The sequence below is a fragment of the Haemaphysalis longicornis genome, unplaced genomic scaffold (assembly GCF_048455015.1).
Source record: "Haemaphysalis longicornis isolate Haplotype H1 unplaced genomic scaffold, Haemaphysalis longicornis Haplotype H1 scaffold_53, whole genome shotgun sequence".
NCBI classification, from domain to species: Eukaryota; Metazoa; Arthropoda; class Arachnida; order Ixodida; family Ixodidae; genus Haemaphysalis; species Haemaphysalis longicornis.
Genome location: NW_027526389.1, coordinates 1,685,816 through 1,698,407, shown reverse-complemented (window position 1 = coordinate 1,698,407; position 12,592 = coordinate 1,685,816). Strand labels below are relative to the sequence as shown.

The window sequence follows — 12,592 nt, the reverse complement described above, 5'->3', positions numbered from 1 at the left end:
ATACTCATTACCACAGATTCCAACAACCGATGGTATAACAAACACCTCAAAGCCCTGCTTAACCGGAACAAACGTCTTTAGAGGTGAGCCAAGTCTAACAACAACCCTGAGGCATAGGATGAATACTACATTAGTTCCAAAGAGCACCTCAACGAAGTGGCTGCTGCTAAGCGCGACTTTTTTCCACAGACCTGCTCTCAATGCTCCAAAACAAATCCCAACTAATTTAGACCTACCCTCTCCTCAAAAGTTCAACCCACCAAATCAAACTAGTCAATTCAGATGGTAATCCTGTAAGTCCAGACCAGTGTAACTCAACATTTATAACTATTACGCGTCTGTTTTGGAGGACCATCCTACCACTCCAACCTTACCAGTCTTGCATCCTTCGCCCCAGCCAATGCCTGAAGTACAAATCTCTCCTGAGTGCATGTCGAAATTGATTAACCCTCTTAAGCTCTCCTCCTCCACCGTTTGTGACCTTATCAATAGAAAACTTCTTAAAGGTACCATAGTATTGTCTAGCGAGATCCTCTGCAGAAATTTCAATCAATCATTAAAAACAGGTGACATACCACACGACTGGAAAAAAGACCAAATTATTCCTACCTGCAAGACGGGTGATCGTGCAATTCCCTCAAATTATCGTCCGATTTTGCTGACACGCATTCCATGCAAGCTACTTGAGCATACCATAGCCACTAGTATAATGACTCACCTAGACTCTATTAACTTCTTTTACTCGCATCAACATGGCTTCCTCAAACTACTATCTTGCTAAACCCAGCTAGCATAGTTCACCCATGACGTTCTCCACGAAATGGATAACAACCTCCAAGTGGATGCCATCCTTCTGCACTTCGCCAAAGCATTTGACCGTGTTCCACATGATCTACTACTAGCTAAGCTATCCGTCGGGGGTCTCCCCCTTAACCTTATCTCTTGGATCAAAAATGTCGGGTGTCTCCCAGGGTGCCTGTCTACCCCCTCTCCTCTTTCTTATCTACATCAATGACCTTCCACGTAACATAACAAAATTAAGGCTGTTGCCGAAGAGTGCGTTGTTTAGTCGGTCATCCACAGACCGGAGGAGTTCGAAAACCTCGAGCAAGACCTTAATACGATTTCATCTTGGTGCGAATGCTCACTTATGCCTTTAAATCTAGCTAAATACAGGCTATTTTTATTCACACGCAAAAAGAGCCATTCTTCTTACCCTTGCAAAATTAATTCTGTCCCTGTCGACCGGACCTCAACTTACAAATATCTAGGTGTTCACATGACCTTCTCTCTGTCCTAGACTAAACATGTGGAAACAATCTGCGCAGACGCTTCACGGGCTCTCGGCTACTTACGTAGGAACCTAAAATCGGCATCTCCGGATATAAAAAACTAGCTTAACTTACATTCATCAGACCCAAACTCCAATACGCTCCTTCCATTTGGAACCCTTCACAAGCCAACCTTACAAACAAATTAGGAGCTGTCCAGAACCGAGCTGCCCGCTTTATATGCAATCCATATTCTAACAAAATTAGCCTGGTTGCTGTTAAACACTCATTATAACACCCTTCGCTAGCTTCTCGTCGAACCATCTCCCGTCTTTGCTTACTTCATTGCTTCTTTTATTACCGACGATTGAGGCGCCCTTTGCTAACCTCCACCGAGAACGGCATCCCGCCTAAACCACAGCCACCCAATAGCGCGCATCGCTGGTCGCACTTAAACTATGAGTAACTCCTTTTTCCCACATTCTTTCATACGTTGGAACACGTTGCCTAACAAAATCGCTCCCTGTTCAAACCGCTCAACCTTTCGCGATGAACTTAATCGCTACATACAGTAATTCCTTTCTTTATTTTATCGCTCACCAATCACCTCCACTCCGCCCTCGTAAATTATGTACTCCGTAAATTATCCTTCTGTTGCTCCATCTAGTAAACGAATGCATGTATGTCTGTACCAGGATTTATTGCATGTACCAGGATTTATTGCATGTACCAGGATTTACTGCATGTACCAGGATTTATTCCTATTAATTAAACGTTATTTCCCAAAGCAAACCTTTAATTTATAATCCTACACGCCTAAGGAACGTTTTTTGAATTCCAACCTTATTTATGACTCACCATGTCTAAGTCATGATTATTATTGGAGAGGATTTTTTATCCCTCGTTATTTGCCTCATAGAGACCTTGAATTTGTTGCCGTCCATGCCCTAGAGGCACGCTACTTCGAATTTTACCTCAATCAATGACTTACAATGACGGTGTCATGATTACAACCAGGAAGCATATTTTGAGTGACTGATTTTAGGGTTTAACGGGCCGACGCAACGCAGGCGTTGTGGCGCGCCGTAGTTGAGGGCTCCGGATTAATTTCGACCACATGGGGATGTTTAACGTGCACCCAAGTCTCCTACGCAGGGGCGTTTTTGCTTTTCGCCTCCACTAGAAAAGCGGCCGCCGCGGCCAGGAACCGAACTCGCGACCTCGTGCTCAGCAGCGCAACGCCTTAGCCACTGAGCCACCGCGCCGGGTAGGAAGCACATTTTATGTCCCACGTGAATCCCCTCACCGAGACCTTCAATTCTATACCCCACACGACCTAGCGGCAACACTATGAATTTAAAACGAATTTATGACTCACCATGCCTGTGTCAGGATTATGATCAGGATGCCTTTCTTATTTTTTCGACGTTATTTCCCTAATAGAAACCTTTAATTTGATAGCACACACGCCTAAGCAGCGTCAAAATAACTTTCAACCCTGTTGATTACTCACCATGACTGTGCCATGATTAAAACTATGAAGCATTTTCTTAATGATCCTACGTCATTTGTTTTATCGAGACATTCAATTTGATACCCCAAATTCCCACGCGGCACATCACTAAATTTTAACCCAATCTGTGTCTCCCGCACTACATTGTCCGCCATTTTCCATAAAGTTTTCTTTTTCTTTTATAAGTTTTTTATATTTCGTTTTATCTATCATCTCTATTTATGCTCTTATAACCATTACAGGTAGAACTTTCGCGATATCTGCGTTTTGTGGGAATTCCGGCCGTACCACTGTCCTAGATGTGGGGTACTCGGCAAAGAAAGCTACGCATTAAAGAAACAAAGGTTATCCATAAACACCTCGGGCTTCAGACTAGCGGGAGCAGTTCGTTTTCACACAAGGCGTTTTTTCAGGATGCAAGACAAGCATTCACGGGACCCTAAGCAGATCAGCGTAACAGCTATTCAGCTATTTAACTGCATAAACAGCACATAAACATGCGTTGCATAAACAGCGATGTAAATGAACTGAGCAGTGCGCCCACGTTCCCTTGCCCAATGTTGTTTGTTTCTCCCCACGGCCCCAAGCCCCAGCCCACCATCGGGACTGCAGTCTCTCTGTCATGAACATGAACACGCAGCCTATACCAGTAGATGAGTATCTTATATGATTACGACTATTACAATTGCTTGCAATATGATTATTAGAATTGCTTGCAAGGAGCTCTAATCTTCATGGTCTATCAAGTATATCTGTACGAATCGCCAACGTAAATTTTTTCCTAACTCAGAGGATATAAGAGATCACGTCGAACTGAATGCTGGAATTTCAGCACACGAAATTGCCTCCGCATGACTTGTTAGCATGCGTGCATTTTAAAAACGCTAACGCTAATGAGTTATGAGCCCATCTGAGCCCGAGTAAATTCGGACCACAAGTGAGTTCTCAGTCTACTGCTACTTGTGAGCCGGAGTGAACTCTGTGTCCGTTTTAGTTCTAGGTTCATTTTCAGTTTTGAATTCTGTTTGAGTTTTGAGTCCATGTTGCGCTTTATTGTGTGCATTTTGAGTTCTGAGTAAATTTGGATTATGAGCTCATATTGAGTTTGGAGTACATTTTAAGTATTGAGTCCATTTTGACGAGAGACTTCATTTTGAGTTCTGAATACATCTTGAATTCTGGGCAGATTTTGAGTTCTGTGTATAATTTGACTTCCGAGTATATTGTGATTGTTGAGTTCATTTTGAGTACTGAGTACATTTGTGCGCTTATATTTCTTTGCGGTTTGAGTCCATTTGAGTTCATTCTGGGTACATTTGAATTTTGTGTACATTTGAGTTCTGAGTTCATTTTGAGCTCTGAGCCCGAGTGAGTTCTGAGTTTTGCGGCCGCTGTGAGTTTGCGTTTGAGTGAGATGTGTTGCTAAGCAATGAATCTGAGTTTGAGTGAATGGTGAATCCCCAATTAGTTCGAGGTAGTTTGAGCGAGCCGGGCCAACTTTGTCGAGGTATGAGGTACCCCTACAAACAGCAACTTGTACATTGCTTGACGGTCCAAGCATGCGCTTCCGCTACATTTATAGTGGCCGAACCGAACCATTTTACAATTTCTCAAGTTTGTTTCCCGGCAGTGCTTTTTAGTAATCTTGATCGTTAAATATTCCTGCCTACATACATTTGGTGAGCGAGGGTGGAGCATATTTTGTTATGAGTTCAGCCCACCCACATGCAAGCACGTGGGTGAGCCTGAAAGCCACTCGGGTGAGCCCAGTTGATTTCGACTACTTCCGTTTGGTGAAGAACGTGTATAAGCAGTCAGGCTGCGTCGAAAACTCATAAGCAGTTGGGCAACTCGCGTAGCACCCTTTGGGCTTGCTCCCAGCCTTACTGAGCAACTGCAGGCACAATAACCTTATCACAAATAATTATCACTTGTTTATACCTTATCCATTATTCGTGTCTGCTCATCTTTCACCAATCAATTGTCCGATAAACGGGTAAACTTTTTATAATGCGCGCTCTAGATCATTTTCTCCCATTGTTTGCCCCCGCAATAGATGAACCATACCTCTCTGAGGTCGACTTGAGGAAAAGCAGTGGGGTCTTCTGCAGGTTGTATGCCAACATGTGTTACCATCTGTCCCAGAATAGGTATTAGAATATGCCATAAGGCTAGGATTTGAAAAACGACAAAGGAGTGCATCATGAATGCAATACCTTTGGATCCTTCAACCTTATATATAGGTTCTGCAAAGTTCAAAGCGAACGACCTTTATTTGGTTTACTTATTTTACTGCTGCTCGCGACAAACAGACTGCCAAATACCCACAAAAAATCGAAAACTGAGAGGTGTTGACAAAAGGCATGCATGTTTTTAAATGTGAGTATTTTCTTATTATCATTTGAAGAGTTTCTACGCAAAACGTGGTAATAATGGCAATCCAAGAAATGTGAAATCTCGTTTTGTTTCGTCATCGCTCCTATGTCTGTAAAAACAAGAATTAAATTGACATTGGAGTGATTTGTAAACATAGTGGGATTAATAGCGCAAATTGTCGTCTGGAGTCCCTAGGCTATGTTCGGACTTGTCTCGCGGCGTTTACGCGACATTATTCAGTACAAAAAATGATTCGAAACTGGTATCTTCCTCTCTGTATTCTACTAGCCAATTTGCCATGACACTTTGTGTGACGCTCAAGCAAGAAGGCTCCGCTTGACTGCGCTACTGCGCGGCTCGCCGAGCTTCCGACAGAACCAGTCGGCCCATTTTTGAATCAGCCAGGTCGCCGGCATATCCTCGTAATTCCTTCGATCAGTTTAAGCTAAGCCACACGTTTGTGCCTGGAAGAATGTGTCTTTGTTTTGTTAGTTTGTATACTGTATCCACCTTTAGGCCCAGAATAAACTTCTTATTGCCGAAAAAACTTTTGCAGTGGTGTCGTCATTTCAGTACCACATACGTGGGGCCAGCTGCGAAAGCTCGTTCCACCAACCGAAGCTGGACATCCGGACTGGAACTGGACAGCATGGTCTCCCAATGCTCATAAGAAGGGCGAGGAATTCTCTGTAACTTGGAGTGTTACTGTTACCCCCACACCGTATGGTAGAGCATGTCAGGTTCGCTCCAAATTGACACAAAGTGTGTACCGGATGGCATACATAAGGTGTGATTTCGTCCAGGGAAGAAATGCACTTATTTGAAGCAGCCTAAGTGGCCTCTCCTGGGTTTGGGTTAAGGATTTGTTGGCTGTGACGGGGGGCGGGGGGTAAACCCTGCATTCGAGACTGTGATGATGAGGGATTTAGGGGTAGGTGAGCAGCTCGCTTGTAGTCTTTACCCTCATGGTGCCCGGTGGATTAGCTACCGGGCAGTATTAGTGGGGGTGTTATTGCCCTGGAGAATGGGCTGGGGTCCAGGATATTTTGGCTCGTTGGTGAAGCGGACGCTCAAGCGGAACACGCCTTTTACAATACAGGAAGGAGCCGGTCGAGCTGCAAAGTTTGGAGAAAAGCGCACTGAATTTGAACGCTCGGGGATCTTGGTGGCATATATGCACTGCTTACACCTCGTCTAGTGGTCGTAACGATTCCAAACCGCGCTGCCGGGCTATTTGTCTGACGCATACTGCACTTCTGCATGGCAGAAGTGCAGTATGCCGATTACTGAGATATCAAAAATTACAATCCAACGATAGCGTCGGATTCCAAGCATGTTGTTTTACAGACCCGAAAGCGAAACTGGTTTGAATTTTAAAATTGGACATCGGAGAATCAAAATAGCAAGTCGTATGGACAACACTGCTTTAGTTAGTGATGCATTGACTAAACGGCTCGACGCGCAGACGCAACGCAGTCGTGCCCTAGTGGAGGGCTTCGGATTAATTTTGACTAACTGGGAATCTTTAACGTGCGCCGAAATCTCTTGCACATGGGCGCTTTTGCTTTTTGCTTCCGCCAGAAAAGTGGCCGCCATGGCCAGAGATACAACGTTTCAGTTAGTGCGACAGCCGCAATCCCCTTCAGTTATTGCGGCCGCCGCAAACCACTTCAGTTAGTGAGGCCATTGTTTTTTTTTCTCTCGAGCTTCTTACAACAAATGGCGCCTTATTGACAGCATAAACGATGAAAACTGTGGTGTGTGATTTAGTGTACGCAATAAAAGGAAAAACAGGAGCTTGACAAATTCACTTGATGTCCTTTTATGTGACAGCACCGGACAATCGGATTTTGTATTTCGGACGCATTGTGCACTTAAAATAATTGGTCTGGGAAACAATTGAGACCGATGTGCACATAAAAGATCAGTTTGCAAAACATTAGTGGTATCAACTAGAATATCCTTTAATTCAGCGTTTAAAGGAATGTAAATTACGTCTTACAAAAATGCAGGTTCAGTTTGGAACAAACATTGTCAGCCACAATACATTGCACCACATTAACGGAAAAATGACCGCCTAGTGCATAATTGTTCACGCATAGCAGCTTTAGGCACAATCATACTGCATCATTGTGTCCAATGCTCAACATCAATGTTATGGATGATCCTCTTTTTAACGGTGATTCTGTTGCTTCTCTACCTATACTCTACTTTACCTTTAGTGCTGTTCTCAGTATATTCCAAGAATTCGTGTCCCCACTTGCGGTTCTTCACTGGCGGCAAGAAAATTTTGTTACTGCATGATAACAGCTCTTCCGGCTTTTAATAAACAACAAACCCCGAGATACTTGTTGAAATATTGTGACCCTTGTTTATCGCAATGCAGGAGGGGGTTACCAAGAATACTCTGCGGCAGAAGTGCGGAAACCAATACTCGCGCTCCGTGTTAGTCTGCGCATTATCATCAGCACCAGCTCATGCGGCAGTGTTCTTTCTTCATCGCGCTGCAGATCATCGTGTGTTGGCATCCTTGCCGCAACGGCGCTGCAAGAAGCCCAGCACAGGTCCCCGGTCACTCAAAAATAATGACTATAGGTGACGATTTGCACATGGTTAGGAGCCGGTAAAACTGTGGGAAGTTGTAATATAGAAGAAGTATGACGAAAATCATGCAGAAATTTGTGTAACGACGACGATGGTTGAACGCGAAAGCTTTGTCGTGGAGGGACCATTAGTTCGTCAATCCCACACCGCGAGCATGTGTTACTCAGGAGGTACGCACCGCTTTTCTAGATATCCACAGAAACTCTCGGTTGGGTATTCTCTAGGCCTAACGTATGGTTGCTGTTTAAAACCAGGAAGCAGGCGCAGGTTAGGGGACTCCGCTTTATTGACAACTTTCGAGTCGCTAGCGTTATTCGATTGCTGAGGAAGATGCCAGGAGCCTCGCCCCGCAAGCGGTGGGCGCTCTTCGTTTCGGCGTCGCCGTACTTCAACCAATCATATCACATTTTGTAACAGGCTCGGTCGCTATCTGGTTGTCTTCAGATGGCTGATATCTTGAACCTGGAAGTGACAAGGCCATTGAATGGTGTGTCCGAGTTCGAGAAGAACTGGAGGCTTCCTTGGAGTCGTGTGCGCTGGGCGCAGCGCGTGTAGATATTTATTTTGCCGCCCCAATTTCTATGGGCTGTCCCGAAGGCGACCTCCATGCTTCCAGTGTCTACAAAGTGTGTCTACCGTTGAAGCTACAGGCGTCGAAGTAGAAAATAAACATTCGGCGGTTTCTTTTCTATAGGCTTTTCGTCGGTTTCGGGGAGTACGTTTAAGACCCGTTGACGTTTTTCGGAAGATTCTTTCTTGTCGGTACCTCGTGGTTCAACCACCTCCAGAGAGGCTTTTTTCTTCTCAAACAGTCGTCCTTGAGTTGATGCGTGCGAGCTTGGTACTGCTTCTGATTCTATGATTTGTGAGGTACGTTTCGCGTCTCCAGGCACTGTGTCCCCCAAATACCGTTCTTTGGTGCTTCTATTCAGGCGTCCATGTGGACACAGTCGCTCTTTTTTCTGGTGTTGGTCGTTTCTATTCGGGATCGCACAAACAAGTGATGTGAATCCTTTCCAATTCCGACATGAGAGTCTTCTAGAACTCGTTTGGGCGGTGGAAGGGCCTGGCGCAGCGAAAGAAACAACCCTGTTTCTGCAATTTTGCTTTCTTTTTATCTAATGTAAATTGGGCCCGGCAGCCTTCTATGAGGTGGCCGTTGGATTCATAGAGAAGGCAAGAATGAGGGATATTGTTACCGTTAGCGTCGAAGAACCTTGCATGTTGTCCTTGACTTGGTTCCCGTGTCGTTCTGTTGAGCTAGGCATGTATGTCTGAGGCAATATTGAAGTTATCTGCCGACTTCGCACTTCCACGTTTAGAAGTTCAAGTAACATCCATATTTCATCGGGCCGTTTTCCTCCCACTCCTTTTGGCGTTAACCTTAACTCGTTAAACTTGAGCACGAGCATATAGGGTAGCTTCTACAATAGCGCAGTCTTGTACATAACTCCGTAGGACTCGATGTGTTCTCCGCGGTTTTTAACTGATCTAACGTTGGTGTGTACATGTTGATGGGGGGTCTGAAAGGTCGTTCAAGTTTCCCCAGCGTGTTTAGATGTTTGGGAGGTTTAGAAATTTTCTCATGTGGCCACCGATTATAAGCATTTTTTTCTGGAACGTTGATGCAACAGCTCGATACCTATGGGGTAGCTGTCGTTAGTTGATAGTAATCCGCTGATGAAGCCTCATGCTTTACCCTTCAGATAACTACGCAGGTGCTTGAATTTGGCAACATCTGTCAGCCATTGATTCTTACGTACCGTCGACTCGAACTGCTCCCAAAATGCAGGCCAGCGTATGAATTCTCCGTCGCTGTCAATTTGCGAACATCAAGTACAGCTCGGTGTTAAGGAACTTGCTGCCTGGGTAGACCTTACGGGTTTAAATTAAACCCGGGCAAACGAACTTGTGTGGTGTTCTCCCTCAAGAGCGGGATGATTGCGGACCCCCACATTATTCTTAATCGTGCATCTATTTCTGTAAAAAGGGAGCACAAGTTTTTAGGTGTCTTATTTGATGAAAAACTCACCTCCGTCCCACGCATCAACCAACTTAAACATCAATGTCTCAAAACACTGAATATTCTCAAGGTCCTCTCCCACCAGTCCTGTGGTGCACAGAACTACTTCTCCGGGTCTTTACCGACTTAGTCGGGTCTCTATTAGACTACGGCAGTGCCGTGTATGGGTCGGCATCAAAAACAGCACTAAAAATGCTTGATCCATTTCTCCACTTCGGCCTTCGACTTGCGTCTGGTGCGTTCCACACTAGCCCGGCCCAGAGTCTGTACGTTCAATGTACCAAATGGCGCCTAGAAACACCAACGAATTTACATAGATTTATTATGTGCTTTTAAGGTGTAATTATTGAGTAAGCATCCTTTTAAACCTGTCCGCAATGATACATCCACAACCCAGCTCTTCTCAAATCGTCCATCTGTTTCCTTTACCTTTTCACTGAGGGTGAGAGAGGAAAATCATCATTTACTGACATTTTGCCACCATGGCAACTTCAGCCGGTATCATGTGATTTGTCTTTTATGAAAATAGACAAATACAGGGTACCGATAGTTGCTATTCTGCAGCATTTCTGGTCACCCGCCGCGGTGGCTCAGTGGCTAAGGCGTTGCGCTGCTGAGCACGAGGTCGCGGGTTCGATTCCCGGCCGCGGCGGCCGCTTTTCTGATGGAGGCGAAAAGCAAAAACGCCCGTGTGTACGAGATTTCGGCGCACGTTAAATATCGCCAGGTGGTCAAAATAATCCGGAGCCCTCCACTACGGCGCGCCTCATCGCCTGCGCTGCGTCGGCGCGTTAAAACCCTACAATCAAATCAAAGCATTTCTGGTCCCTTCAGGATAAATATAAAGGTGCCGAATTTTACAACGTTGCCTCGAAAACTTCAACTACGGTTTCGTGCGCCGCTCATGATCCTATTTTTAATTATTCCAAAACCATGAGTGTACACATCACTATCTTCTACGACGAAGCAAATGGCATTTTACTCATCGTCCAGCACATTCTTTAAAAACAAATTCCTAAGTCCGTCATCTTTACTGACTCTTTGAGTGTTGTGCGTGCATTGTCTTCACACGGACCCAGAAAAAACCACATTGTACATCTTGTCTTTATTGCCATAATATCTATATGTGCTAAAAATTTTCAACTAATCCTGTGCTGGGTTCCAGGCAAGCTGGAATCGCGGGGAATGAGACCGCGGAACAAATGGCCGCCGCTGCTGCACATGCAAACACCGTAGACAACAACAGTACCCCACACTGACTTCAAGCAACACATCAAACAACACCTTCGCAAAACATGGCAGGCCGACTGGTGTATGCTGACAGACAAGTTACACATAATAAAACCACTCTTGGGATGATACCCTAGTAACTCACACAACCGATTCATCGAAGTTGCCCTAGCTAGGTTACGGGTAGGCCACACACACGTGACACCCTCCCATCTGCTCACTGTTATCTCCAAGATCCCTGTGGAGCAGGTGTGGCGAGGGCCCATCCGTACTTTACATCCTCAGTACATCCAAAGCACTCCACACAACAAAACGCAAGCACTTCCCTCAACTCTACAGACAGCACATCCCACTGCAGCCAGCACTTTCTCTAGCAGATGATCCAATGATTACTTTACAGCGTACCTTTAAGTTTCTTAACGACATCAAGATTTTACACCTCATTTCTTGTCACCCGTAGTTTTTAATTCATACCACGCACCATCACAACCCGTCCTTTTACACTATACATCCTCATTGTCGTTTACTAATTTTACTTTCGTTTTGTTGAACGATTTCATACCTTAAGTTTACATCGTTCATACCTAACCACTGTTTTGGCCCTCTTTCCCTTGTTGCCCTTGCGCCATACACACCCAACCATCATCATCATGAATTCTTCATCAAAGGTTGGATCTTCAGTTTGGGCAAGTTAACTTGAGCTCGTTCTTGAGGGGAAGCTATGGCCGGTACCACAGTGGTTCTCGTTGGAGGGAATGCGGCTGGAGATGTCTTTGATCACGGAAGGTCATGAATGCGATAGAATCCCGGAAATGTTCTACAGTTCTTAGTTCATTGTCTAGTTCTTCATCGAAGACGAGGTAGTATACCTCTTTGTCTATTTCGGTTATTTCAGCATCTTTCCGCTTTATCATATTAGGCTCATCAGCCAGCTCTCCAATCGGTAGTGGGCTCACCTCCATCGTGGCCTTAATCTCGCTGATGATTATTCTAATCGAGGCGCGGAGTACACCATGTTCCCCGGTCAGACGGTCCAAAATGGGGATCGGTACGCAGAGATTCCGTTCTGGTGGCTCGTGATGTGATGAGTCATTCTTGGCTGGTGGGTGCTCTTCAATGGCCTTGCTTCATCGGTAGGGGTATTCAATGGTGTAATCCTTCAATCTTGGTCAGGGAGCCAAGTTGTTCAAAATCAGGAAGCAGGCGCCGGTTAGAGAACAGCGCTTTGCTGACGACTTTGGAGCGGCTAGCGTTATTCGATTGCTGAGAAAGATTTCACGAGCCTCGCCGCTCGTGTGGTGGCTGCTCGTCTTTGCTTCGGTGTCGTCTTCTTCCAATCAACCAGGTCACATTTTGTAACCGTTAAAACAGCTCAGGGAGAGGACAATAGGAAGATCACACAAACACGGCGTGTCAGTTATATACCAACTGGCCCGCTTACAATCCGAGTTGCTAACGTTTATGTTTGGGGTACACGGCACGAATCGGTACGCTTTCCTTGGCGTTCAGTGAGCAGATTTTTAAAGCAAAGCTTTACTAATCTATCCAGTTGTTTCGACGTTGTGGGGGATTTGA

At 45.2% G+C, this 12,592-nt stretch overlaps 1 long non-coding RNA gene across 1 annotated transcript in view; it reads right to left on the bottom strand.

The window, feature by feature from the left end:
* The window catches only part of LOC144140876 (uncharacterized), a 144,343-nt gene extending 139,363 nt beyond the window's left edge, over positions 1-4,980 (bottom strand). The window contains exon 1 of the long non-coding RNA XR_013316378.1: positions 4,852-4,980. This is a non-coding gene — a long non-coding RNA (uncharacterized LOC144140876). The remainder of the gene's footprint in view (positions 1-4,851) is intronic.
* Positions 4,981-12,592: the final 7,612 nt, after the last annotated feature.